Source organism: Cryptomeria japonica, unplaced genomic scaffold, assembly GCF_030272615.1.
Source record: "Cryptomeria japonica unplaced genomic scaffold, Sugi_1.0 HiC_scaffold_111, whole genome shotgun sequence".
Classification (NCBI taxonomy): Eukaryota; Viridiplantae; Streptophyta; class Pinopsida; order Cupressales; family Cupressaceae; genus Cryptomeria; species Cryptomeria japonica.
Window position 1 is genome coordinate 342,501 of NW_026728933.1, and position 25,000 is coordinate 367,500.

General features: G+C 60.9%; 1 non-coding gene across 1 annotated transcript; it reads right to left on the minus strand.

The window, feature by feature from the left end:
• Positions 1–12,846: 12,846 nt before the first annotated feature.
• On the minus strand, positions 12,847–12,965 carry LOC131865425 (5S ribosomal RNA). Its single transcript, XR_009364147.1, has one exon. It is a non-coding gene; the product is annotated as a 5S ribosomal RNA (ribosomal RNA).
• Positions 12,966–25,000: the final 12,035 nt, after the last annotated feature.

Sequence of the window (25,000 nt, forward strand, 5' to 3'; positions counted from 1 at the left end):
GCGTGCACCTTCGCCGGGGTGGGCACCTTGGTGTGCAGACCTTGGCTGGGTTGCGCGCCCTGGTGGGCACCATGGTGCGCACCAAGGAGCGCTCCGAAGTGTGCTCCAAGGTGCGGCCTGCACGAAGTCGGAGCCCGGTTTGCCCCGGGTGTGCACCTCGGGTGGGCACCTTGGTGCGCATGCCTTGCCTGGGCTGCGCACCAGGGCGGGCTCAAGATGGCACCCGCGTTCCTTTTTTTTCACTATCTTTCAAAACGGAAATTTTAAAATCTCATTTTTTTTTGCCTTTTTCTGGAAATTAGTGAAGGCAGCGCATCAAAGGTGCGCACCTCGCTGCCCACCACGGTGCGCAACGCCGGTGGGCACCCGGGAGTGCTTCGAAGTGTGCTCCAAGGTGCTGCGTGCACGTTGTCGGAGCCCGGTTTGCCCCGGGTGCGCACCTCGCGTGCACCTTCGTCGGGGTGGGCACCTTGGCTGGGTTTGCCCCGGCTGCGCTCCGAAGCGGGGTTATTGGAGCGCCGCCTCTTTTTTTGTCGGAGCGTTTGGTGGGGTTTCTCGCACTGGCTCTTCCCAGGCCCGGTTGCCACCCTGGCGCGCACGAAGTCGGAAGTAGGGTTAATTGCCCGGGTGCGCACCTTTGCCAGGGTGGGCACCTTGCCTGGGCTGCGCACCAGGGCGGGCTCAAGATGGCACCCGCGTTCCGTTTTTTTCACTATCTTTCAAAACGGAAATTTCAAAATCTCCTTTTTTTTTTGCCTTTTCTGGAAATTAGTGAAGGCAGCGCATCAAAGGTGCGCACCCGGGAGCGCTACGAAGTGTGCTCCAAGGTGCGGCGTGCACGTTGTCGGAGCCCGGTTTGCCCCGGGTGCGCACCTCGCCTGCACCTTGGCCGGGGTGGGCACCTTGGCTGGGTTTGCCCAGGGTGCGCTCCGAAGCGGGGTTACTGGAGCGCCCCCTCTTTTTTTGTCAGAGCGTTTGGTTGGGTTTCTCGCATTGGCTCTTCCCAGGCCCGGTTGTTGGGTGCGCTCCCACCCTGGCGCGCGCGAGGTTGGAAGTTGGGTTAATTGCCCGGGCGCGCACCTTCGCCAGGGTGGGCACCTTGGTGCGCACACCTTGGCTGGGCTACGCACCAGGGCGGGCTCAAGATGGCACCAGCATTCCCTTTTTTTCACTATCTTTCAAAACGGAAATTTTAAAATCTCGTTTTTTTTTGCCTTTTATGGAAATTAGTGAAGGCATCGCATCAAAGGTGCGCACCTCGCTGCCCACCTTGGTGTGCTCCGAGGTGCCCACCACGGTGCGAACCCGGGAGCGCCCCGATGTGTGCTCCAAGGTGCGGCGTGCACGAAGTCGGACCCCGGTTTGCCCCGGGTGCGCACCTCGCGTGCACCTTGGTGCGCACACCTTGGCTGGGTTGCGCGCCCTGGTGGGCACCATGGTGCGCACCAAGGAGCGCTCCGAAGTGTGCTCCAAGGTGCGCCGTGCACGAAGTCGGAGCCCGGTTTGCCCCGGGTGCGCACCTCGCGTGCACCTTCGCCGCGGTGGGCACCATGGCGTGCACGAAGTCGGAGCCCGGTTTGCCCCGGGTGCGCACCTCGCATGCACCTTCGCCGGGGTGGGCACCTTGGTGTGCAGACCTTGGCTGGGTTGCGCGCCCTGGTGGGCACCATGGTGCGCACCAAGGAGCGCTCCGAAGTGTGCTCCAAGGTGCGGCCTGCACGAAGTCGGAGCCCGGTTTGCCCCGGGTGTGCACCTCGGGTGGGCACCTTGGTGCGCATGCCTTGCCTGGGCTGCGCACCAGGGCGGGCTCAAGATGGCACCCGCGTTCCTTTTTTTTCACTATCTTTCAAAACGGAAATTTTAAAATCTCATTTTTTTTTGCCTTTTTCTGGAAATTAGTGAAGGCAGCGCATCAAAGGTGCGCAGCTCGCTGCCCACCACGGTGCGCAACGCCGGTGGGCACCCGGGAGTGCTTCGAAGTGTGCTCCAAGGTGCTGCGTGCACGTTGTCGGAGCCCGGTTTGCCCCGGGTGCGCACCTCGCGTGCACCTTCGTCGGGGTGGGCACCTTGGCTGGGTTTGCCCCGGCTGCGCTCCGAAGCGGGGTTATTGGAGCGCCGCCTCTTTTTTTGTCGGAGCGTTTGGTGGGGTTTCTCGCATTGGCTCTTCCCAGGCCCGGTTGCCACCCTGGCGCGCACGAAGTCGGAAGTAGGGTTAATTGCCCGGGTGCGCACCTTTGCCAGGGTGGGCACCTTGCCTGGGCTGCGCACCAGGGCGGGCTCAAGATGGCACCCGCGTTCCGTTTTTTTCACTATCTTTCAAAACGGAAATTTCAAAATCTCCTTTTTTTTTTGCCTTTTCTGGAAATTAGTGAAGGCAGCGCATCAAAGGTGCGCACCCGGGAGCGCTACGAAGTGTGCTCCAAGGTGCGGCGTGCACGTTGTCGGAGCCCGGTTTGCCCCGGGTGCGCACCTCGCCTGCACCTTGGCCGGGGTGGGCACCTTGGCTGGGTTTGCCCAGGGTGCGCTCCGGAGCGGGGTTACTGGAGCGCCCCCTCTTTTTTTGTCAGAGCGTTTGGTGGGGTTTCTCGCATTGGCTCTTCCCAGGCCCGGTTGTTGGGTGCGCTCCCACCCTGGCGCGCGCGAGGTTGGAAGTTGGGTTAATTGCCCGGGCGCGCACCTTCGCCAGGGTGGGCACCTTGGTGCGCACACCTTGGCTGGGCTGCGCACCAGGGCGGGCTCAAGATGGCACCAGCATTCCCTTTTTTTCACTATCTTTCAAAACGGAAATTTTAAAATCTCGTTTTTTTTTGCCTTTTATGGAAATTAGTGAAGGCATCGCATCAAAGGTGCGCACCTCGCTGCCCACCTTGGTGTGCTCCGAGGTGCCCACCACGGTGCGAACCCGGGAGCGCCCCGATGTGTGCTCCAAGGTGCGGCGTGCACGAAGTCGGACCCCGGTTTGCCCCGGGTGCGCACCTCGCGTGCACCTTGGTGCGCACACCTTGGCTGGGTTGCGCGCCCTGGTGGGCACCATGGTGCGCACCAAGGAGCGCTCCGAAGTGTGCTCCAAGGTGCGCCGTGCACGAAGTCGGAGCCCGGTTTGCCCCGGGTGCGCACCTCGCGTGCACCTTCGCCGCGGTGGGCACCATGGCGTGCACGAAGTCGGAGCCCGGTTTGCCCCGGGTGCGCACCTCGCGTGCACCTTCGCCGGGGTGGGCACCTTGGTGTGCAGACCTTGGCTGGGTTGCGCGCCCTGGTGGGCACCATGGTGCGCACCAAGGAGCGCTCCGAAGTGTGCTCCAAGGTGCGGCCTGCACGAAGTCGGAGCCCGGTTTGCCCCGGGTGTGCACCTCGGGTGGGCACCTTGGTGCGCATGCCTTGCCTGGGCTGCGCACCAGGGCGGGCTCAAGATGGCACCCGCGTTCCTTTTTTTTCACTATCTTTCAAAACGGAAATTTTAAAATCTCATTTTTTTTTGCCTTTTTCTGGAAATTAGTGAAGGCAGCGCATCAAAGGTGCGCACCTCGCTGCCCACCACGGTGCGCAACGCCGGTGGGCACCCGGGAGTGCTTCGAAGTGTGCTCCAAGGTGCTGCGTGCACGTTGTCGGAGCCCGGTTTGCCCCGGGTGCGCACCTCGCGTGCACCTTCGTCGGGGTGGGCACCTTGGCTGGGTTTGCCCCGGCTGCGCTCCGAAGCGGGGTTATTGGAGCGCCGCCTCTTTTTTTGTCGGAGCGTTTGGTGGGGTTTCTCGCATTGGCTCTTCCCAGGCCCGGTTGCCACCCTGGCGCGCACGAAGTCGGAAGTAGGGTTAATTGCCCGGGTGCGCACCTTTGCCAGGGTGGGCACCTTGCCTGGGCTGCGCACCAGGGCGGGCTCAAGATGGCACCCGCGTTCCGTTTTTTTCACTATCTTTCAAAACGGAAATTTCAAAATCTCCTTTTTTTTTTGCCTTTTCTGGAAATTAGTGAAGGCAGCGCATCAAAGGTGCGCACCCGGGAGCGCTACGAAGTGTGCTCCAAGGTGCGGCGTGCACGTTGTCGGAGCCCGGTTTGCCTCGGGTGCGCACCTCGCCTGCACCTTGGCCGGGGTGGGCACCTTGGCTGGGTTTGCCCAGGGTGCGCTCCGGAGCGGGGTTACTGGAGCGCCCCCTCTTTTTTTGTCAGAGCGTTTGGTGGGGTTTCTCGCATTGGCTCTTCCCAGGCCCGGTTGTTGGGTGCGCTCCCACCCTGGCGCGCGCGAGGTTGGAAGTTGGGTTAATTGCCCGGGCGCGCACCTTCGCCAGGGTGGGCACCTTGGTGCGCACACCTTGGCTGGGCTGCGCACCAGGGCGGGCTCAAGATGGCACCAGCATTCCCTTTTTTTCACTATCTTTCAAAACGGAAATTTTAAAATCTCGTTTTTTTTTGCCTTTTATGGAAATTAGTGAAGGCATCGCATCAAAGGTGCGCACCTCGCTGCCCACCTTGGTGTGCTCCGAGGTGCCCACCACGGTGCGAACCCGGGAGCGCCCCGATGTGTGCTCCAAGGTGCGGCGTGCACGAAGTCGGACCCCGGTTTGCCCCGGGTGCGCACCTCGCGTGCACCTTGGTGCGCACACCTTGGCTGGGTTGCGCGCCCTGGTGGGCACCATGGTGCGCACCAAGGAGCGCTCCGAAGTGTGCTCCAAGGTGCGCCGTGCACGAAGTCGGAGCCCGGTTTGCCCCGGGTGCGCACCTCGCGTGCACCTTCGCCGCGGTGGGCACCATGGCGTGCACGAAGTCGGAGCCCGGTTTGCCCCGGGTGCGCACCTCGCGTGCACCTTCGCCGGGGTGGGCACCTTGGTGTGCAGACCTTGGCTGGGTTGCGCGCCCTGGTGGGCACCATGGTGCGCACCAAGGAGCGCTCCGAAGTGTGCTCCAAGGTGCGGCCTGCACGAAGTCGGAGCCCGGTTTGCCCCGGGTGTGCACCTCGGGTGGGCACCTTGGTGCGCATGCCTTGCCTGGGCTGCGCACCAGGGCGGGCTCAAGATGGCACCCGCGTTCCTTTTTTTTCACTATCTTTCAAAACGGAAATTTTAAAATCTCATTTTTTTTTGCCTTTTTCTGGAAATTAGTGAAGGCAGCGCATCAAAGGTGCGCACCTCGCTGCCCACCACGGTGCGCAACGCCGGTGGGCACCCGGGAGTGCTTCGAAGTGTGCTCCAAGGTGCTGCGTGCACGTTGTCGGAGCCCGGTTTGCCCCGGGTGCGCACCTCGCGTGCACCTTCGTCGGGGTGGGCACCTTGGCTGGGTTTGCCCCGGCTGCGCTCCGAAGCGGGGTTATTGGAGCGCCGCCTCTTTTTTTGTCGGAGCGTTTGGTGGGGTTTCTCGCATTGGCTCTTCCCAGGCCCGGTTGCCACCCTGGCGCGCACGAAGTCGGAAGTAGGGTTAATTGCCCGGGTGCGCACCTTTGCCAGGGTGGGCACCTTGCCTGGGCTGCGCACCAGGGCGGGCTCAAGATGGCACCCGCGTTCCGTTTTTTTCACTATCTTTCAAAACGGAAATTTCAAAATCTCCTTTTTTTTTTGCCTTTTCTGGAAATTAGTGAAGGCAGCGCATCAAAGGTGCGCACCCGGGAGCGCTACGAAGTGTGCTCCAAGGTGCGGCGTGCACGTTGTCGGAGCCCGGTTTGCCTCGGGTGCGCACCTCGCCTGCACCTTGGCCGGGGTGGGCACCTTGGCTGGGTTTGCCCAGGGTGCGCTCCGGAGCGGGGTTACTGGAGCGCCCCCTCTTTTTTTGTCAGAGCGTTTGGTGGGGTTTCTCGCATTGGCTCTTCCCAGGCCCGGTTGTTGGGTGCGCTCCCACCCTGGCGCGCGCGAGGTTGGAAGTTGGGTTAATTGCCCGGGCGCGCACCTTCGCCAGGGTGGGCACCTTGGTGCGCACACCTTGGCTGGGCTGCGCACCAGGGCGGGCTCAAGATGGCACCAGCATTCCCTTTTTTTCACTATCTTTCAAAACGGAAATTTTAAAATCTCGTTTTTTTTTGCCTTTTATGGAAATTAGTGAAGGCATCGCATCAAAGGTGCGCACCTCGCTGCCCACCTTGGTGTGCTCCGAGGTGCCCACCACGGTGCGAACCCGGGAGCGCCCCGATGTGTGCTCCAAGGTGCGGCGTGCACGAAGTCGGACCCCGGTTTGCCCCGGGTGCGCACCTCGCGTGCACCTTGGTGCGCACACCTTGGCTGGGTTGCGCGCCCTGGTGGGCACCATGGTGCGCACCAAGGAGCGCTCCGAAGTGTGCTCCAAGGTGCGCCGTGCACGAAGTCGGAGCCCGGTTTGCCCCGGGTGCGCACCTCGCGTGCACCTTCGCCGCGGTGGGCACCATGGCGTGCACGAAGTCGGAGCCCGGTTTGCCTCGGGTGCGCACCTCGCGTGCACTTTCGCCGGGGTGGGCACCTTGGTGTGCAGACCTTGGCTGGGTTGCGCGCCCTGGTGGGCACCATGGTGCGCACCAAGGAGCGCTCCGAAGTGTGCTCCAAGGTGCGGCCTGCACGAAGTCGGAGCCCGGTTTGCCACCCTGGCGCGCACGAAGTCGGAAGTAGGGTTAATTGCCCGGGTGCGCACCTTTGCCAGGGTGGGCACCTTGCCTGGGCTGCGCACCAGGGCGGGCTCAAGATGGCACCCGCGTTCCGTTTTTTTCACTATCTTTCAAAACGGAAATTTCAAAATCTCCTTTTTTTTTTGCCTTTTCTGGAAATTAGTGAAGGCAGCGCATCAAAGGTGCGCACCCGGGAGCGCTACGAAGTGTGCTCCAAGGTGCGGCGTGCACGTTGTCGGAGCCCGGTTTGCCCCGGGTGCGCACCTCGCCTGCACCTTGGCCGGGGTGGGCACCTTGGCTGGGTTTGCCCAGGGTGCGCTCCGGAGCGGGGTTACTGGAGCGCCCCCTCTTTTTTTGTCAGAGCGTTTGGTGGGGTTTCTCGCATTGGCTCTTCCCAGGCCCGGTTGTTGGGTGCGCTCCCACCCTGGCGCGCGCGAGGTTGGAAGTTGGGTTAATTGCCCGGGCGCGCACCTTCGCCAGGGTGGGCACCTTGGTGCGCACACCTTGGCTGGGCTGCGCACCAGGGCGGGCTCAAGATGGCACCAGCATTCCCTTTTTTTCACTATCTTTCAAAACGGAAATTTTAAAATCTCATTTTTTTTTGCCTTTTATGGAAATTAGTGAAGGCATCGCATCAAAGGTGCGCACCTCGCTGCCCACCTTGGTGTGCTCCGAGGTGCCCACCACGGTGCGAACCCGGGAGCGCCCCGATGTGTGCTCCAAGGTGCGGCGTGCACGAAGTCGGACCCCGGTTTGCCCCGGGTGCGCACCTCGCGTGCACCTTGGTGCGCACACCTTGGCTGGGTTGCGCGCCCTGGTGGGCACCATGGTGCGCACCAAGGAGCGCTCCGAAGTGTGCTCCAAGGTGCGCCGTGCACGAAGTCGGAGCCCGGTTTGCCCCGGGTGCGCACCTCGCGTGCACCTTCGCCGCGGTGGGCACCATGGCGTGCACGAAGTCGGAGCCCGGTTTGCCCCGGGTGCGCACCTCGCATGCACCTTCGCCGGGGTGGGCACCTTGGTGTGCAGACCTTGGCTGGGTTGCGCGCCCTGGTGGGCACCATGGTGCGCACCAAGGAGCGCTCCGAAGTGTGCTCCAAGGTGCGGCCTGCACGAAGTCGGAGCCCGGTTTGCCCCGGGAGCGCCCCCTCTTTTTTTGTCAGAGCGTTTGGTGGGGTTTCTCGCATTGGCTCTTCCCAGGCCCGGTTGTTGGGTGCGCTCCCACCCTGGCGCGCGCGAGGTTGGAAGTTGGGTTAATTGCCCGGGCGCGCACCTTCGCCAGGGTGGGCACCTTGGTGCGCACACCTTGGCTGGGCTGCGCACCAGGGCGGGCTCAAGATGGCACCAGCATTCCCTTTTTTTCACTATCTTTCAAAACGGAAATTTTAAAATCTCTTTTTTTTTGCCTTTTATGGAAATTAGTGAAGGCATCGCATCAAAGGTGCGCACCTCGCTGCCCACCTTGGTGTGCTCCGAGGTGCCCACCACGGTGCGAACCCGGGAGCACCCCGATGTGTGCTCCAAGGTGCGGCGTGCACGAAGTCGGACCCCGGTTTGCCCCGGGTGCGCACCTCGCGTGCACCTTGGTGCGCACACCTTGGCTGGGTTGCGCGCCCTGGTGGGCACCATGGTGCGCACCAAGGAGCGCTCCGAAGTGTGCTCCAAGGTGCGCCGTGCACGAAGTCGGAGCCCGGTTTGCCCCGGGTGCGCACCTCGCGTGCACCTTCGCCGCGGTGGGCACCATGGCGTGCACGAAGTCGGAGCCCGGTTTGCCCCGGGTGCGCACCTCGCGTGCACCTTCGCCGGGGTGGGCACCTTGGTGTGCAGACCTTGGCTGGGTTGCGCGCCCTGGTGGACACCATGGTGCGCACCAAGGAGCGCTCCGAAGTGTGCTCCAAGGTGCGGCCTGCACGAAGTCGGAGCCCGGTTTGCCACCCTGGCGCGCACGAAGTCGGAAGTAGGGTTAATTGCCCGGGTGCGCACCTTTGCCAGGGTGGGCACCTTGCCTGGGCTGCGCACCAGGGCGGGCTCAAGATGGCACCCGCGTTCCATTTTTTTCACTATCTTTCAAAACGGAAATTTCAAAATCTCCTTTTTTTTTTGCCTTTTCTGGAAATTAGTGAAGGCAGCGCATCAAAGGTGCGCACCCGGGAGCGCTACGAAGTGTGCTCCAAGGTGCGGCGTGCACGTTGTCGGAGCCCGGTTTGCCCCGGGTGCGCACCTCGCCTGCACCTTGGCCGGGGTGGGCACCTTGGCTGGGTTTGCCCAGGGTGCGCTCCGAAGCGGGGTTACTGGAGCGCCCCCTCTTTTTTTGTCAGAGCGTTTGGTGGGGTTTCTCGCATTGGCTCTTCCCAGGCCCGGTTGTTGGGTGCGCTCCCACCCTGGCGCGCGCGAGGTTGGAAGTTGGGTTAATTGCCCGGGCGCGCACCTTCGCCAGGGTGGGCACCTTGGTGCGCACACCTTGGCTGGGCTGCGCACCAGGGCGGGCTCAAGATGGCACCAGCATTCCCTTTTTTTCACTATCTTTCAAAACGGAAATTTTAAAATCTCGTTTTTTTTTGCCTTTTATGGAAATTAGTGAAGGCATCGCATCAAAGGTGCGCACCTCGCTGCCCACCTTGGTGTGCTCCGAGGTGCCCACCACGGTGCGAACCCGGGAGCGCCCCGATGTGTGCTCCAAGGTGCGGCGTGCACGAAGTCGGACCCCGGTTTGCCCCGGGTGCGCACCTCGCGTGCACCTTGGTGCGCACACCTTGGCTGGGTTGCGCGCCCTGGTGGGCACCATGGTGCGCACCAAGGAGCGCTCCGAAGTGTGCTCCAAGGTGCGCCGTGCACGAAGTCGGAGCCCGGTTTGCCCCGGGTGCGCACCTCGCGTGCACCTTCGCCGCGGTGGGCACCATGGCGTGCACGAAGTCGGAGCCCGGTTTGCCCCGGGTGCGCACCTCGCGTGCACCTTCGCCGGGGTGGGCACCTTGGTGTGCAGACCTTGGCTGGGTTGCGCGCCCTGGTGGGCACCATGGTGCGCACCAAGGAGCGCTCCGAAGTGTGCTCCAAGGTGCGGCCTGCACGAAGTCGGAGCCCGGTTTGCCCCGGGTGTGCACCTCGGGTGGGCACCTTGGTGCGCATGCCTTGCCTGGGCTGCGCACCAGGGCGGGCTCAAGATGGCACCCGCGTTCCTTTTTTTTCACTATCTTTCAAAACGGAAATTTTAAAATCTCATTTTTTTTTGCCTTTTTCTGGAAATTAGTGAAGGCAGCGCATCAAAGGTGCGCACCTCGCTGCCCACCACGGTGCGCAACGCCGGTGGGCACCCGGGAGTGCTTCGAAGTGTGCTCCAAGGTGCTGCGTGCACGTTGTCGGAGCCCGGTTTGCCCCGGGTGCGCTCCTCGCGTGCACCTTCGTCGGGGTGGGCACCTTGGCTGGGTTTGCCCCGGCTGCGCTCCGAAGCGGGGTTATTGGAGCGCCGCCTCTTTTTTTGTCGGAGCGTTTGGTGGGGTTTCTCGCATTGGCTCTTCCCAGGCCCGGTTGCCACCCTGGCGCGCACGAAGTCGGAAGTAGGGTTAATTGCCCGGGTGCGCACCTTTGCCAGGGTGGGCACCTTGCCTGGGCTGCGCACCAGGGCGGGCTCAAGATGGCACCCGCGTTCCGTTTTTTTCACTATCTTTCAAAACGGAAATTTCAAAATCTCCTTTTTTTTTTGCCTTTTCTGGAAATTAGTGAAGGCAGCGCATCAAAGGTGCGCACCCGGGAGCGCTACGAAGTGTGCTCCAAGGTGCGGCGTGCACGTTGTCGGAGCCCGGTTTGCCCCGGGTGCGCACCTCGCCTGCACCTTGGCCGGGGTGGGCACCTTGGCTGGGTTTGCCCAGGGTGCGCTCCGAAGCGGGGTTACTGGAGCGCCCCCTCTTTTTTTGTCAGAGCGTTTGGTGGGGTTTCTCGCATTGGCTCTTCCCAGGCCCGGTTGTTGGGTGCGCTCCCACCCTGGCGCGCGCGAGGTTGGAAGTTGGGTTAATTGCCCGGGCGCGCACCTTCGCCAGGGTGGGCACCTTGGTGCGCACACCTTGGCTGGGCTGCGCACCAGGGCGGGCTCAAGATGGCACCAGCATTCCCTTTTTTTCACTATCTTTCAAAACGGAAATTTTAAAATCTCGTTTTTTTTTGCCTTTTATGGAAATTAGTGAAGGCATCGCATCAAAGGTGCGCACCTCGCTGCCCACCTTGGTGTGCTCCGAGGTGCCCACCACGGTGCGAACCCGGGAGCGCCCCGATGTGTGCTCCAAGGTGCGGCGTGCACGAAGTCGGACCCCGGTTTGCCCCGGGTGCGCACCTCGCGTGCACCTTGGTGCGCACACCTTGGCTGGGTTGCGCGCCCTGGTGGGCACCATGGTGCGCACCAAGGAGCGCTCCGAAGTGTGCTCCAAGGTGCGCCGTGCACGAAGTCGGAGCCCGGTTTGCCCCGGGTGCGCACCTCGCGTGCACCTTCGCCGCGGTGGGCACCATGGCGTGCACGAAGTCGGAGCCCGGTTTGCCCCGGGTGCGCACCTCGCGTGCACCTTCGCCGGGGTGGGCACCTTGGTGTGCAGACCTTGGCTGGGTTGCGCGCCCTGGTGGGCACCATGGTGCGCACCAAGGAGCGCTCCGAAGTGTGCTCCAAGGTGCGGCCTGCACGAAGTCGGAGTCCGGTTTGCCCCGGGTGCGCACCATGGCTTGCACGAAGTCGGAGCCCGGTTTGCCCCGGGTGCGCACCTCGCGTGCACCTTCGCCGGGGTGGGCACCTCGGCTGGTTTGCGCGCCCTGGTGCGCACCAAGGAGCGCTCCGAAGTGTGCTCCAAGGTGCGGCGTGCACGAAGTCGGAGCCCGGTTTGCCCCGGGTGCGCACCTCGCGTGCACCTTCGCCGCGGTGGGCACCTTGGCTGGGTTGGGCACCATTGAGCGCTCCGAAGTTTGCTCCAAGGTGCGCACCATGGCCCTCCAAGGTGCGCAGCATGGCGTGCACGAAGTCGGAGCCCGGTTTGCCCCGGGTGCGCACCTCGCGTGCACCTTCGCCAGGGTGGGCACCTCGGTGCGCACACCTTCTCAATGTTTTCTTGCCTTTTCTGGAAATTGGTGAAGGCAGCGCATCAAAGGTGCGCACCTCGGTGTGCTCCGAGGTGCGAACCCGAGAGCGCTTCGAGGTGCGCACGAAGTCAAAAGTCGGGTTAATTGCATTGTTTTCCCCGGGTGCGCTCCGAGGTGCGCAACATCGGTGCGCACCAAGGAGGGCTCCGAAGTGTGCTCCAAGGTGCGCACGATGGCGTGCACCTCTGGTGCGCACGATTCGGAGCTCGGTTTGCCCGGGGTGCGCACACCTTGGCTGGGTTGCGCACCTTTTGTGCGCTCCATGGTGCGTACGAAGTCGGAGCTCGGTTTGCCCCGGGTGCGCACCTTGATGCGCACGCCTTGGCTGGGCTGCGCACCTTGGTGGGCGCCTCCAAGGTGCGCACGAAGTCGAAGCTCGGTTTGCCGCGGGTGCGCACCTTGGTGGGCGCCATGGTGCACTCCGAGGTGCCCAAGATTGGTGCGCACCAAGGAGCGCTCCGAAGTGCGCTCCAAGGTGCGCAGGTGCGCGCGAAGTCGAAAGTTGGGTTAATTGTCCGGTTTGCCTCGGGTGCGCACCTTGCGTGCACCTTCGCCAGGGTGGGCGCCTTGGTGCGCACACCTTGGCTGGGCTGCGCACCCGGGCGCGCACACCTTGGCACCCGCGTTTCCTTCATTTAAAATTTTTTTTTTTTACAATCTCTCAAGTGGGAAATTCTATAATCTCAACTTTTTTTGCCTTTTCAGGAAACTTTTGAATGGAGCGCATCATTGGTGCGCTCCGAAGTGTGCTCCAAGGTGCGCACCTCTGGTGCGCTCCAAAGCTCTCTCCAGCTGCGTGCACCTGCCCCGGGCGCGCACCCGGCCCCGCCCAGCTTCGCTCACCTGTCCCGGGCGTCTGGTGCGGAACCTTAGAGTAAGAAACATCACCGTGCACCTTGGCCAATGTGCGCGACTCGACCGAGCGCGCACTGGCCGAGGTGCACACCGATTTCACCTGGGTGCGCGCGCAGCACCTCGGGCGCACCGGGGTGCGCGCACAACGCCCGGGTTGCACCGTGGCCTGTGTGCTCGGGGCGCCTCGGGTGCGCGCTCGGTGTCGCCCCGGCGCGCGCGGTAGTGCGGGCAACGCACCCCGGCCCGGCCCGGCCCCGACGAGAACGCAAACGGGCAAAAGGTTAATTCAAATAGCATTGCGACGCCCGGCGAAAAACTAAAAAAGGGTGCAACACCGGGACTTCCCGGGAGGTCACCCATCCCAGTACTACTCCGGCCCAAGCGCGCTTAACTGCGGAGTTCTGATGGGATCCGGTGCACTAACGCTGGTATGATCGCACCCGTTATGAGCTTGTCGCAGTGTGTACTTAGCAAACCGCGACCCACGTGCGAATCCACCCCGGCCACCCACCCCCGTCGAGGTGCACACCCTCCCTCGCGAAGTGCGCCCCGTTCGCCAAGTGTGAGCCCTGCCCGGGTGCGCGCACCTTGCTAGGGCATCGGGTGTGCACCCGGCCCGGCCTACGTGCGTGCACCTGGACGGGGCGTCGTGTGCGTGCAGTGTCCCGTCTGCAACGCGGTGCCCACACACCACCTCGGGCGCAACGACCTGCGCTCACATGTGGGCCGAGTGCACCTTGGTGCATGTTCGGGGCGCCTCGGGTGCACGCTCGATCTTGCCCCGGTGCACCAAGGCGCTCGGTTTGCCCCGGGTGCGCACTTGGTGCAAGGTGGGCACCCAAAATAGGGATCAAGCACCAAAACACAAGTTTCGGGATGCAAAATGGGACCCAAGGACCACAAATGCGTTCCAAGACCCATGATGGGTCCACGAGAACAAAAATGTGTTCCGAGACTTAATAAACAAATATTGGGTTTTAGGAGAAGAAACATGCTCTGATGCCCAAAACGAGAATCGACCCCGAAAAGGCCACAGGCCAAAAGTGGGATGCGAGACAAAAAAAAATGGGACCCGAGGACCAAAATTGGGTTCCCAGGTCGAAGACAGGGCAACCGGACAAGAAACGACCTCTAAGGCTCGAAATGAGTCCCGACGACTAAAACTTGACAAGAAGCACCCATCAGGCACCCAACTCGACACCCATGGGATGCCGACCCACCCGGGCTTCCACCTAGCACACCTTGGCACCCACCCACCCTCACACCCAACCTCGCACCCAACTTAGCACCTTTGAACCCACATTGGCACTCACCCTGACCCTGGCACCTTGGAACCCACATTGGCACTCACCTTGACCCTGGCACCCACCTTTGCACTCACCTTGGGACCCACCCTGGCTCCCACCTCGGCACCCACCCAGACACCCACCTTGGTTCCTTGGCACCCACCTTGGATCCTTGGCACCCACCCCGACACCCACCTTGGCACGCAACTTGGCTACTTGCCACCCACCTTGGCTCCTTGAAGCCCACCCCGACAACCACCCCGTGACCTACCCTGGCTAGGGTTGGTGCACACCCACCCTGGTGCCCACCTTGGCACCCACCCTATGACCCACCTTGGCACGCACCTTAGTACCCACCCCGTTACCCACCCTAGGACCCACCCCGTGACCCACCTTGGCCAGGGTGGGTGCACCCACCCTGGTGCCCACCTTGGCACCCACCCATCCTAGCACCCAGCCTGTGACCGGGCTTGGAACCCAACCTTGCACCCGTCTTGGCCAGTGTGGGTGCGCACCCATCCTGGCACCCACGTTGTGACACACCCTTTAACCCACGCACCCTAGCACCCACGTTGGCACCCACCTTGGAACCCAACTTGGCACCCACCTCGGCACCCACCTTGACACTTGTGGACCCACCTTGCCACTCACCCTAGCATCGACCCATCCTAGCACCCACCCTGGCACCTTTGCACCCTAGCACTCACCCATCCTAGCACCTAACCTGTGACCCACCTTGACACTCACCCTCGCACCCACCTTGGAACCCAACCTAGCACCCACCCACCCTGACACCAACCCTAGCACCTACCCACCCTTGCACCCACCCTGTGACCCATCTTGGCACCCACCCATCCTACCACTCAACCTATCACCCACCTTCTCACCCACCTTGGCATCCACCTTAGCACCCACCCACACTGGCACCTTGGCACCCACCTCGGGCAAGGTGGGTGCACACCCACCCTGGCACCCAATTTAGAACCCACCGAGCATGTTACCCACCTTGGCACCCACATTGCAGCCCACCCTAGTACCCACCCTATGACCCACATTGGCATCCACACCCTAGCACCCAGGCACCTCGACACCCGCCTTGACACCCACCCTAGCACTGAACCTGTGACCCACCTTGGAACTCACCCTAGAACCCACCCACCCTGTGAACCACCTTGGCATCCACCTTAGCACCCACCCACCTTGGCACCCGCCCTCGCGTCCACCTTGAAACCCACCCTAGCACCCACCCACGCAGGAGCCCACCTTGGCACCCAACCTAACACCCACGCATCCTGGCACCCAACTTGTGACCCACCTTGGAACCCACCCTAGTACCCACCTTTGAACCCACTATATCACCAACCCACCTTGGCACCCACCCTATGACCCTCTTTGGAATCCACCCTAGCACGCACCCACCCTGGCACCCACCATGGAGCGCACCCTAGCACCCACCCACCTCGACACGCACCTCAACACCCACCTTGGTGTGCGCACTGCGCCAACCTCTCAAAGACCCTATGTGGTGCGCTCCAAAGTGTACACCTTTGGTGCGCTCCAAGGTGCGCACCTTTGGTGCACACCAAAGTGTGCACCGAGGTGAGCACCAAAGTGCACTCCAGGGTGCACACCAAGGCGCGCACCTTTGGTGCGGTCAATGCAAACGAATTCGGAAGTTGGGGTCGATGTCGTAATCGCTGCTGCAGACTACACGTATGAGAATCGGACAAATAGCTTTATATAGGGGAGGTGTTGCGTTTGATGGGTCGACTCCCCTGGTTGTGTGCACTGCACCAACTTCAAAGACCCTGTCTTGTTTAAGAAGTCAAAAGTTGGGGTGGATGTCCTAATCATTGCTGCAGTCTACGCATGTATGAGAATCAGACAAATAGCTTATATAGGGGAGGTGTTGCATTCGGTGGGTTGACTCCCCTGGTTGTGCGCACTGCGCCAACCTCAAAGACCTTGTTTTCGTTTAGAAGCCGAAAGTTGGGGTCGATGTCCTAATTGCTCTTGCAGGCTACGCATGTATGAGAATCAGACAAATAGCTTATATAGGGGAGGTGTTGGGTTTGATGGGTCGACTCCCCTGGTTGTGCGCATTGCGCCAACCTCAAAGACCCTGCATTGCGGATGAAGTCGAAAGTCAGAGTTTGGTGTGCTACAAGGTGTGGTCGAAGGTGCTCACCTAGGTGTGCACCTTTGGAGCGCAGGAAAAGTGCCCTCCAAAAGTGCGCACCTTTGGAGTGCACAAAAGTGCCCTCCAAAAGTGCGCACCTTTGGAGCGCAGAAAAGTGCCCTCCAAAAAGTGCCCTCCAAAAGTGCGCACCTTTGGAGCGCAGAAAAGTGCCCTCCAAAAAGTGCCCTCCAAAAGTGCGCACCTTTGGAGCGCAGAAAAGTGCCCTCCAAAAAGTGCCCTCCAAAAGTGCGCACCTTTGGAGCGCAGAAAAGTGCCCTCCAAAAAGTGCCCTCCAAAAGTGCGCACCTTTGGAGCGCAGAAAAGTGCCCTCCAAAAAGTGCCCTCCAAAAGTGCGCACCTTTGGAGCGCAGAAAAGTGCCCTCCAAAAAGTGCCCTCCAAAAGTGCGCACTTTTGGTGCGCACCAAAAGTGCGCACTTTTGGTGCGCACCAAAAGTGCGCACTTTTGGTGCGCACCAAGGCGCTGGTTCGGTCGTTGCAGGCGAGTTCGGAAGTTGGGGTCGATGTCCTGAGCGGAGGTGCAAACTACACAGGTGTCGGAATCGGACAAATAGCTTATATAGGGGAGGTGTATGCTTCGATGGGTCGACTCCCCAGGTTGAGCGCACCGCGCCAACCTCAAAGACCCTACGGTATGGATGAAGTCGGAAGTTGGGTCCGATGACCGATTCGATTAGTAGGTATGCTCATGAGGTCGGAATTTGGGTCCGATGACCTGCCATGTGTAGGAAGGCGAATGTTGGCACTGTGCGTTGCAAGGTGCACACCAAGGCGCTGGTGCGGTCTTTTTAGTCGAGTTCGGAAGTTGGGGTCGATGTCCTGATCGGAGGTGCAAGCTACACAGGTGTGGGAATCGGACAAATAGCTTATATAGGGGAGGTGTATGCTTCGTTGGGTCGACTCCCCGGGTTGAGCGCACCGCGCCAACCTCAAAGACCCTACGGTATGGATGAAGTCGGAAGTTGGGTCCGATGACCGATTCGATATGTAGGCATACTCGCGAGGTCGGAATTTGGGTCCGATGACCTGCCATGTTGAGGAAGGCGAATGTTGGCACTGTGCGTTGCAAGGTGCGCACCAAGGCGCTGGTTCGGTCGTTGCAGGCGAGTTCGGAAGTTGGGGTCGATGTCCTGATCGGAGGTGCAAACTACACAGGTGTGGGAATCGGACAAATAGCTTATATAGGGGAGGTGTATGCTTCGTTGGGTCGACTCCCCGGGTTGAGCGCACCGCGCCAACCTCAAAGACCCTACGGTATGGATGAAGTCGGAAGTTGGGTCCGATGACCGATTCGATATGTAGGCATACTCGCGAGGTCGGAATTTGGGTCCGATGACCTGCCATGTGCAGGAAGGCGAATGTTGGGACTGTGCGTCGCAAGGTGCGCACCAAGGCGCTGGTGCCGTCGTTGCAGTCGAGTTCGGAAGTTGGGGTCGATGTCCTGGTCAGAGGTGCAAACTACACAGGTGTGGGAATCGGACAAATAGCTTATATAGGGGAGGTGTATGCTTCGATGGGTCGACTCCCCTGGGTGAGCGCACCGCGCCAACCTCAGAGACCCTACAGTATGGATGAAGTCGGAAGTTGGGTCCGATGACCGATTCGATACGTATGCATATTCGCGAGGTCTGAATTTGTGTCCGATGACCTGCCATGCGCAGGAAGGCGGAATTTGGGTCCGATGACCGAGTTGATGGCGTGCCATGCGCAGAAAGGCGGAATTTGGGTCCGATGACCGAGTTGATGTTGATGGCCCGCCATGCATAGGAAGGCGGAATTTGGGTCCGATGACCGATTTGAAGGCGTGCCATACGCAGAAAGGCGGAGTTTGGGTCCGATGACCGAGTTGATATTGATGGCCCGCCATGCGCAGGAAGGCAGAATTTGGGTCCGATGACCTGACATACGCATGGAGTCCGACTCGGGGGCCGATGTTCGATTCGATGACTTGCATTGTGGGTAAAGTCGGAAGTTGTGGTCTTTGACCCGATTCGATGACCAGACTTCGGCTGCTTGAGAATCGAACAAATAACTTATATAGGGGAGGTAGTGTTCTCGAGCATCCTCCCCCCGTGCCCGTTTATGTCGATTGATGCTGGTGCTCTACTGGTTGGAGAGCTCGGATGCAAAAATCTTGCACCAGGATTTATCGATTGTGATGGACACGGCAAGTCTCCTGATTGCTATGCAGGAGCTCATCGTGAATCTCTATGCGGCCTTGGTATGGACTCGACCTGCGGAATGGTTCGGCAATGGTAGTCGCTCCAACACGTCCTTGCAGTGGCCACAGAGGTGATTCAACTAGAGCTCCAGTCTAGCTTTTGGGTTGCTTGGCGGACTGGTATAGCCGCGATCGAGTTCCGGCCATGAACGTTTTAGATAGCTCTTGGGCTTTCTGGGACGGAAGTCGGAAGTTTGGGCTGTTGTCCGATTTGATGACCATTCTTCGGATGTGTGAGAATCGGACAAATAACTTATATAGGGGACTGTGTTGTCTCACGCAGCCCCCTCCGTGCCCCTCTATCTCGACCGATGTTGGTGCTTGAAAGGGTTGGGATCGCTCGGATTTATAAACGTGCACCACCATTTGTCGAGTGTGAGGGACGCGGCAGGTCTCCTAAATGCTATGCGGGCGCTCTCTGAGAATCTCTATCCGGCCTCGACACAAACTAGTCTTGCTGAATGGTTTGGCACTGGTAGTCGATCTAACACGTCGTTGTTGTGGCCGCCTAGGCGATTCGATTCGAGCCCCCGTCTAGCTTTTGGGTTGCTTGGCGGATTTTGCCCTATCCGCAAGTGAGCTCGGTCCCTAAACGTTCGAGAAACCTGATTGCTATGTGCCGACTCTCTTTCTTGCGAGCCTCCATCTAGCTTTTGGGTCTCTACGGAACGGAAGTCGGAATCTGGGACCGTTGTTTGATTCGACGAGGCAGACTACGGTTGTGCGAGAATCGGACAAATAACTTATATAGGGGAGGTGTTGACTGGAGCATTCTCCCCCGTGCCCCTCTAACTCGACCAATGCTGGCGCTCGAACGGTGGTAGCGCTCGGATTTTCATTGAGCGCCAGCATTGGTCGATTTAGAGGGGCATGCGAGATTCCCGAATGCTATGCGAGGGCTCTAACGGAAATGTCTATTGGTTTCGGTATGGATGCAATTGCGAGTGGTTCGGCAAAGGTAGTCGTTCCGATGCGTCCATGTCGTGGCCAAATCGATAATTCGATTTGAGCCCTCGTATAGCATTTGGGTCTCTCGATGTGATTCCGCATTCCAGTCCCTTTGGGCACTGCTTGAGCCGCATCCCAGGGGGTTCCCTTCCCAATAATCTGCCTCGCAACCCGATTGCTATGCGGTGAGGCTCCTCGGCCGCCTCGGAACTATCTGTGTATCAGACGCATCGCGGGATAAGGGGTTGGCAACGGTAGTCGCCCCAAGCGCGTCCGATGCTTGGACCATTCCGAGGCGGCCCTGAAGCCTCTTCCGTCTAGCCGTTGGGTCCTTCTCGCCGCATCCCTCGCCTCGCACCCCGATTGCTATGCGGTGAGGCTCCTCGGCCGCCTTGGAACTATCTGTGTATCGGACGCGTCGCGGGATAAGGGGTTGTCACTGGTAGTCGCCCCAAGCGCGTCCGATGCTTGGACCATTCCGAGGCGGCCCTGAAGCCTCTTCCGTCTAGCCGTTGGGTCCTTCTCGCCGCATCCCTCGCCTCGCACCCCGATTGCTATGCGGTGAGGCTCCTCGGCCGCCTTGGAACTATCTGTGTATCGGACGCGTCGCGGGATAAGGGGTTGTCACTGGTAGTCGCCCCAAGCGCGTCCGATGCTTGGACCATTCCGAGGCGGCCCTGAAGCCTCTTCCGTCTAGCCGTTGGGTCCTTCTCGCCGCATCCCTCGCCTCGCACCCTGATTGCTATGCGGTGAGGCTCCTCGGCCGCCTTGGAACTATCTGTGTATCAGACGCGTCGCGGGATAAGGGGTTGTCACTGGTAGTCGCCCCAAGCGCGTCCGATGCTTGGACCATTCCGAGGCGGCCCTGAAGCCTCTTCCGTCTAGCCGTTGGGTCCTTCTCGCCGCATCCCTCGCCTCGCACCCCGATTGCTATGCGGTGAGGCTCCTCGGCCGCCTTGGAACTATCTGTGTATCGGACGCGTCGCGGGATAAGGGGTTGTCACTGGTAGTCGCCCCAAGCGCGTCCGATGCTTGGACCATTCCGAGGCGGCCCTGAAGCCTCTTCCGTCTAGCCGTTGGGTCCTTCTCGCCGCATCCCTCGCCTCGCACCCCGATTGCTATGCGGTGAGGCTCCTCGGCCGCCTTGGAACTATCTGTGTATCGGACGCGTCGCGGGATAAGGGGTTGTCACTGGTAGTCGCCCCAAGCGCGTCCGATGCTTGGACCATTCCGAGGCGGACCTGAAGCCTCTTCCCTCTAGCCGTTGGGGCTTTCTCACCGCATCCCTCGCCTCGCACCCCGATTGCTATGCTGTGAGGCTCCTCGGCCGCCTCGGAACTATCTGTGTATCGGACGCATCGCGGGATAAGGGGTTGGCAGTGGTAGTCGCCCCAAGCGCGTCCGATGCTTGGACCATTCCGAGGCGGCCCTGAAGCCTCTTTCGTCAGCCGTTGGGGCCATCTCGCCGCATCCCCCACCTCGCACCACGATTGCTATGCTGTGAGGCTCCTCGGCCGCCTCGGAACTATCTGTGTATCGGACGCATCGCGGGATAAGGGGTTGGCAGTGGTAGTCGCCCCAAGCGCGTCCGATGCTTGGACTATTCCGAGGCGGCCCTGCAGCCTCTTCCGTGTAGCCTTTGGGGCCATCTCGCCGCATCCCTCGCCTCGCACCCCGATTGCTATGCGGTGAGGCTCATCGGCCGCCTGGGAACTATCTTCGTATCGGACGCATCGCGGGATAAGGGGTTGTCACTGGTAGTCGCCCCAAGCGCGTCCGATGCTTGGACTATTCCGAGGCGGCCCTGCAGCCTCTTCCGTCTAGCCGTTGGGGCCATCTCGCCGCATCCCCCACCTCCTCGGCTGCCTCGGAACTATCTGTGTATCGGACGCATCGCGGGATAAGGGGTTGGCAGTGGTAGTCGCCCCAAGCGCGTCCGATGCTTGGACTATTCCGAGGCGGCCCTACAGCCTCTTCCGTCTAGCCTTTGGGGCCATCTCGCCGCATCCCTCACCTCGCACCCCGATTGCTATGCAGTGAGGCTCCTCGGCCGCCTGGGAACTATCTTCGTATCGGACGCATCGCGGGATAAGGGGTTGTCACTGGTAGTCGCCCCAAGGACGTCCGATGCTTGGACTATTCCGAGGCGGCCCTGCAGCCTCTTCCGTCTAGCCGTTGGGGCCATCTCGCCGCATCCCCCACCTCCTCGGCTGCCTCGGAACTATCTTCGTATCGGACGCATCGCGGGATAAGGGGTTGGCAGTGGTAGTCACCCCAAGCGCGTCCGATGCTTGGACTATTCCGAGGCGGCCCTGCAGCCTCTTCCGTCTAGCCTTTGGGGCCATCTCGCCGCATCCCTCGCCTCGCACCCCGATTGCTATGCGGTGAGGCTCCTCGGCCGCGTGGGAACTATCTTCGTATCGGACGCATCGCGGGATAAGGGGTTGTCACTGGTAGTCGCCCCAAGCGCGTCCGATGCTTGGACTATTCCGAGGCGGCCCTGCAGCCTCTTTCGTCTAACCGTTGGGGCCATCTCGCCGCATCCCCTACCTCGCACCCCGATTGCTATGCGGTGAGGCTCCTCGGCCGCCTTGGAACTATCTTCGTATCGGACGCATCGCGGGATAAGGGGTTGTCACTGGTAGTCGCCCCAAGCTGCGTCCGATGCTTGGACTATTCCGAGGCGGCCCTGTGGCCTCTTCCGTCTAGCCGTTGGGGCCATCTCGCCGCATCCCCCACCTCGCACCCCGATTGCTATGCGGTGAGGCTCCTCGGCCGCCTTGGAACTATCTTCGTATCGGACGCATCGCAAGATAAGGGGTTGTCACTGGTAGTCGCCCCAAGCGCGTCCGATGCTTGGACTATTCCGAGGCGGCCCTGCAGCCTCTTCCGTCTAGCCGTTGGGGCCATCTCGCCGCATCCCCCACCTCGCACCCCGATTGCTATGCGGTGAGGCTCCTCGGCCGCCTTGGAACTATCTTCGTATCGGACGCATCGCGGGATAAGGGGTTGTCACTGGTAGTCGCCCCAAGCGCGTCCGATGCTTGGACTATTCCGAGGCGGCCCTGCAGCCTCTTCCGTCTAGCCGTTGGGGCCATCTCGCCGCATCCCCCACCTCGCACCCCGATTGCTATGCGGTGAGGCTCCTCGGCCGCCTTGGAACTATCTTCGTATCGGACGCATCGCGGGATAAGGGGTTGTCACTGGTAGTCGCCCCAAGCGCGTCCGATGCTTGGACTATTCCGAGGCGGCCCTGTGGCCTCCTCCGTCTAGCCGTTGGGGCCATCTCGCCGCATCCCCCCCCTTGCACCCGGATTGCTATGCGGTGAGGCTCCGATGCTTGGACTATTTCGAGGCGGCCCTGTGGCCTCTTCCGTCTAGCCGTTGGGGCCATCTCGCCGCATCCCCCCCCTTGCACCCGGATTGCTATGCGGTGAGGCTCCTGGGCCACCTTGGAACTATCTTCGTATCGGACGCATCGCGGGATAAGGGGTTGTCACTGGTAGTCGCCCCAAGCGCGTCCGATGCTTGGACTATTCCGAGGCGGCCCTGCAGCCTCTTTCGTCTAGCCGTTGGGGCCATCTCGCCGCATCCCCCACCTCGCACCCCGATTGCTATGCGGTGAGGCTCCTCGACCGCCTTGGAACTATCTTCGTATCGGACGCATCGCAGGATAAGGGGTTGTCACTGGTAGTCGCCCCAAGCGCGTCCGATGCTTGGACTATTCCGAGGCGGCCCTGCAGCCTCTTCCGTCTAGCCGTTGGGGCCATCTCGCCGCATCCCCCACCTCGCACCCCGATTGCTATGCGGTGATGCTCCTCGGCCGCTTTGGAACCATCTTCGAATCGGACGCATCGCGGGATAAGGGGTTGTCACTGGTAGTCGCCCCAAGCGCGTCCGATGCTTGGACCATTCCGAGGCGGCCCTGAAGCCTCTTCCGTCTAGCCGTTGGGGCCATCCGTCGCCTCGCACCCCCGATTGCTATGCGGTGAGGCTCCTCGGCCGCCTTGGAACCGTCTTCGTATCGGACGCATCGCGGGATAAGGGGTTGTCACTGGTAGTCGCCCCAAGCGCGTCCGATGCTCGGACCATTCCGAGGCGGCCCTGAAGCCTCTTCCGTCTAGCCATTGGGGCCATCTCGCCGCATCTGTCGCCTCGCACCCCCGATTGCTATGCGGTGAGGCTCCTCGGCCGCCTTGCAACCTTCTGTGTATCGGACGCATCGCGGGATAAGGGGTTGGCACTGGTAGTCGCCCCAAGCGCGTCCGATGCTTGGACCATACCGAGGTGGCCCTGAAGCCTCTTCCGTGTAGCCGTTGGGGCCTTCCCGCCCCATCCCTCGCCTCGCACCCCGATTGATATGCGGTGAGGCTCCTCGGCCGCGTTGGAACTATCTGTGTATCGGACGCATCGCGGGATAAGGGGTTGGCACTGGTAGTCGTCCCAATCGCGTCCGATGCTTGGACCATTCCGAGGCGGCCCTGCAGCCTCTTCCTAGTCGTCGGGGCCTTCCCGGCGCATCCTTCGCCTCGCATCCCGATTCCTATGCGGTGAGTCTTCTCGGCCGCCGCGGAACTATACCTGTTATCGCTACTGCATCCTTCGGCTGGTAACCTCCTCTGCCGCCTTGGAACGTTCTCTTTGTCGGACGCGTCGCGGGATAAGGGGTTGGCACTGGTAGTCGCCCCAAGCGCGCCTGATGCATAGACCGCTCCGAGTCGACCTTGCTTTCAGCCTCTCACATGCATAGACCTCTCTGAGTCGACCCTGCAGCCTCTCACGTTTAGCCTATGGAATCTCGCCTCACAACATGATTGCTATCCTTGATGCATCCCTTGCCTCGAGCCCTGATTGCTTTCTTGGCTGCATCCCTCCTCTCCTCACAGCCCAGTTGTCATCACTGCTTCATCCGTCGCTTCATGCATCTGGCTGCTGGGCCCTTCCCACCGCACACCTCGATTGCTATCTCTGCTGCATCACACACCCCGATTGCTATCTCTGCTACATCCCTCGGCTCTCACTTCTGCATCCTTCGCCTCACACCTCGATTGCTATCAATGCTGCATCTGTAAGCTCACACCCCGATTGCTATGCGGGGAGGCTCCTTGGCCGCCTTGGAAATTTCTCTGTGTCGGACGCACCGCGGGATAAGGGGTTGGCACTGGTAGTCGCCCCAAGTGCGCCCGACTCTTAGACCGCTTCGAGGTGACCTCGTAGCCTCTTTCGTCCAGGCTTCCTGCCTTCAACGCCCTTTTTACACCTCGATTGCTATGCGCGGGCTCCTTGGCGTCTATCACCTCTCTGCGAAGAGTGGCACGATGATTGTTGGGGTAAATCGTAGCAGTCCGATCTCTGGCCTTGGGCCATTGTGAGGGCTGATCGATTTCCTGTGCGCATCTCGTGTTCGCCCAGTAACAGACTCGACGACTTGTAATCGGTCTTGTTCCCGATTGTTCCTGGAGGTAGTCTTCGGAACTCTTGGATTTGACCTGTCACTCGAACTGTCCTCTTCCGAGGATGCTTGTGTGTGTGCGCTTGTGCCATTTCCTTGGCGGTATTAACGAGATATTAAAGAGCGGAGTGAGCGCCTCGCCCAGCTATGTTTGGGGCTCTCACTCCCTTACCCGGTGTGCGACCGCTTTGCACGTAGGTTGCGGAGCATCGCGACTCTTTCGATGTTTGGCGGTTGTCTTCCGGTGATGCGTTGGTCCCGAAGTGCACGTTACTAGCATTTCTGCCATTGTTCTCGATCTTTGGCACGTTCCTTCGTTGCAATTGGATATATATCTCCGTTTATACGCGCAGGCTTCTCCCGCCTATTCAG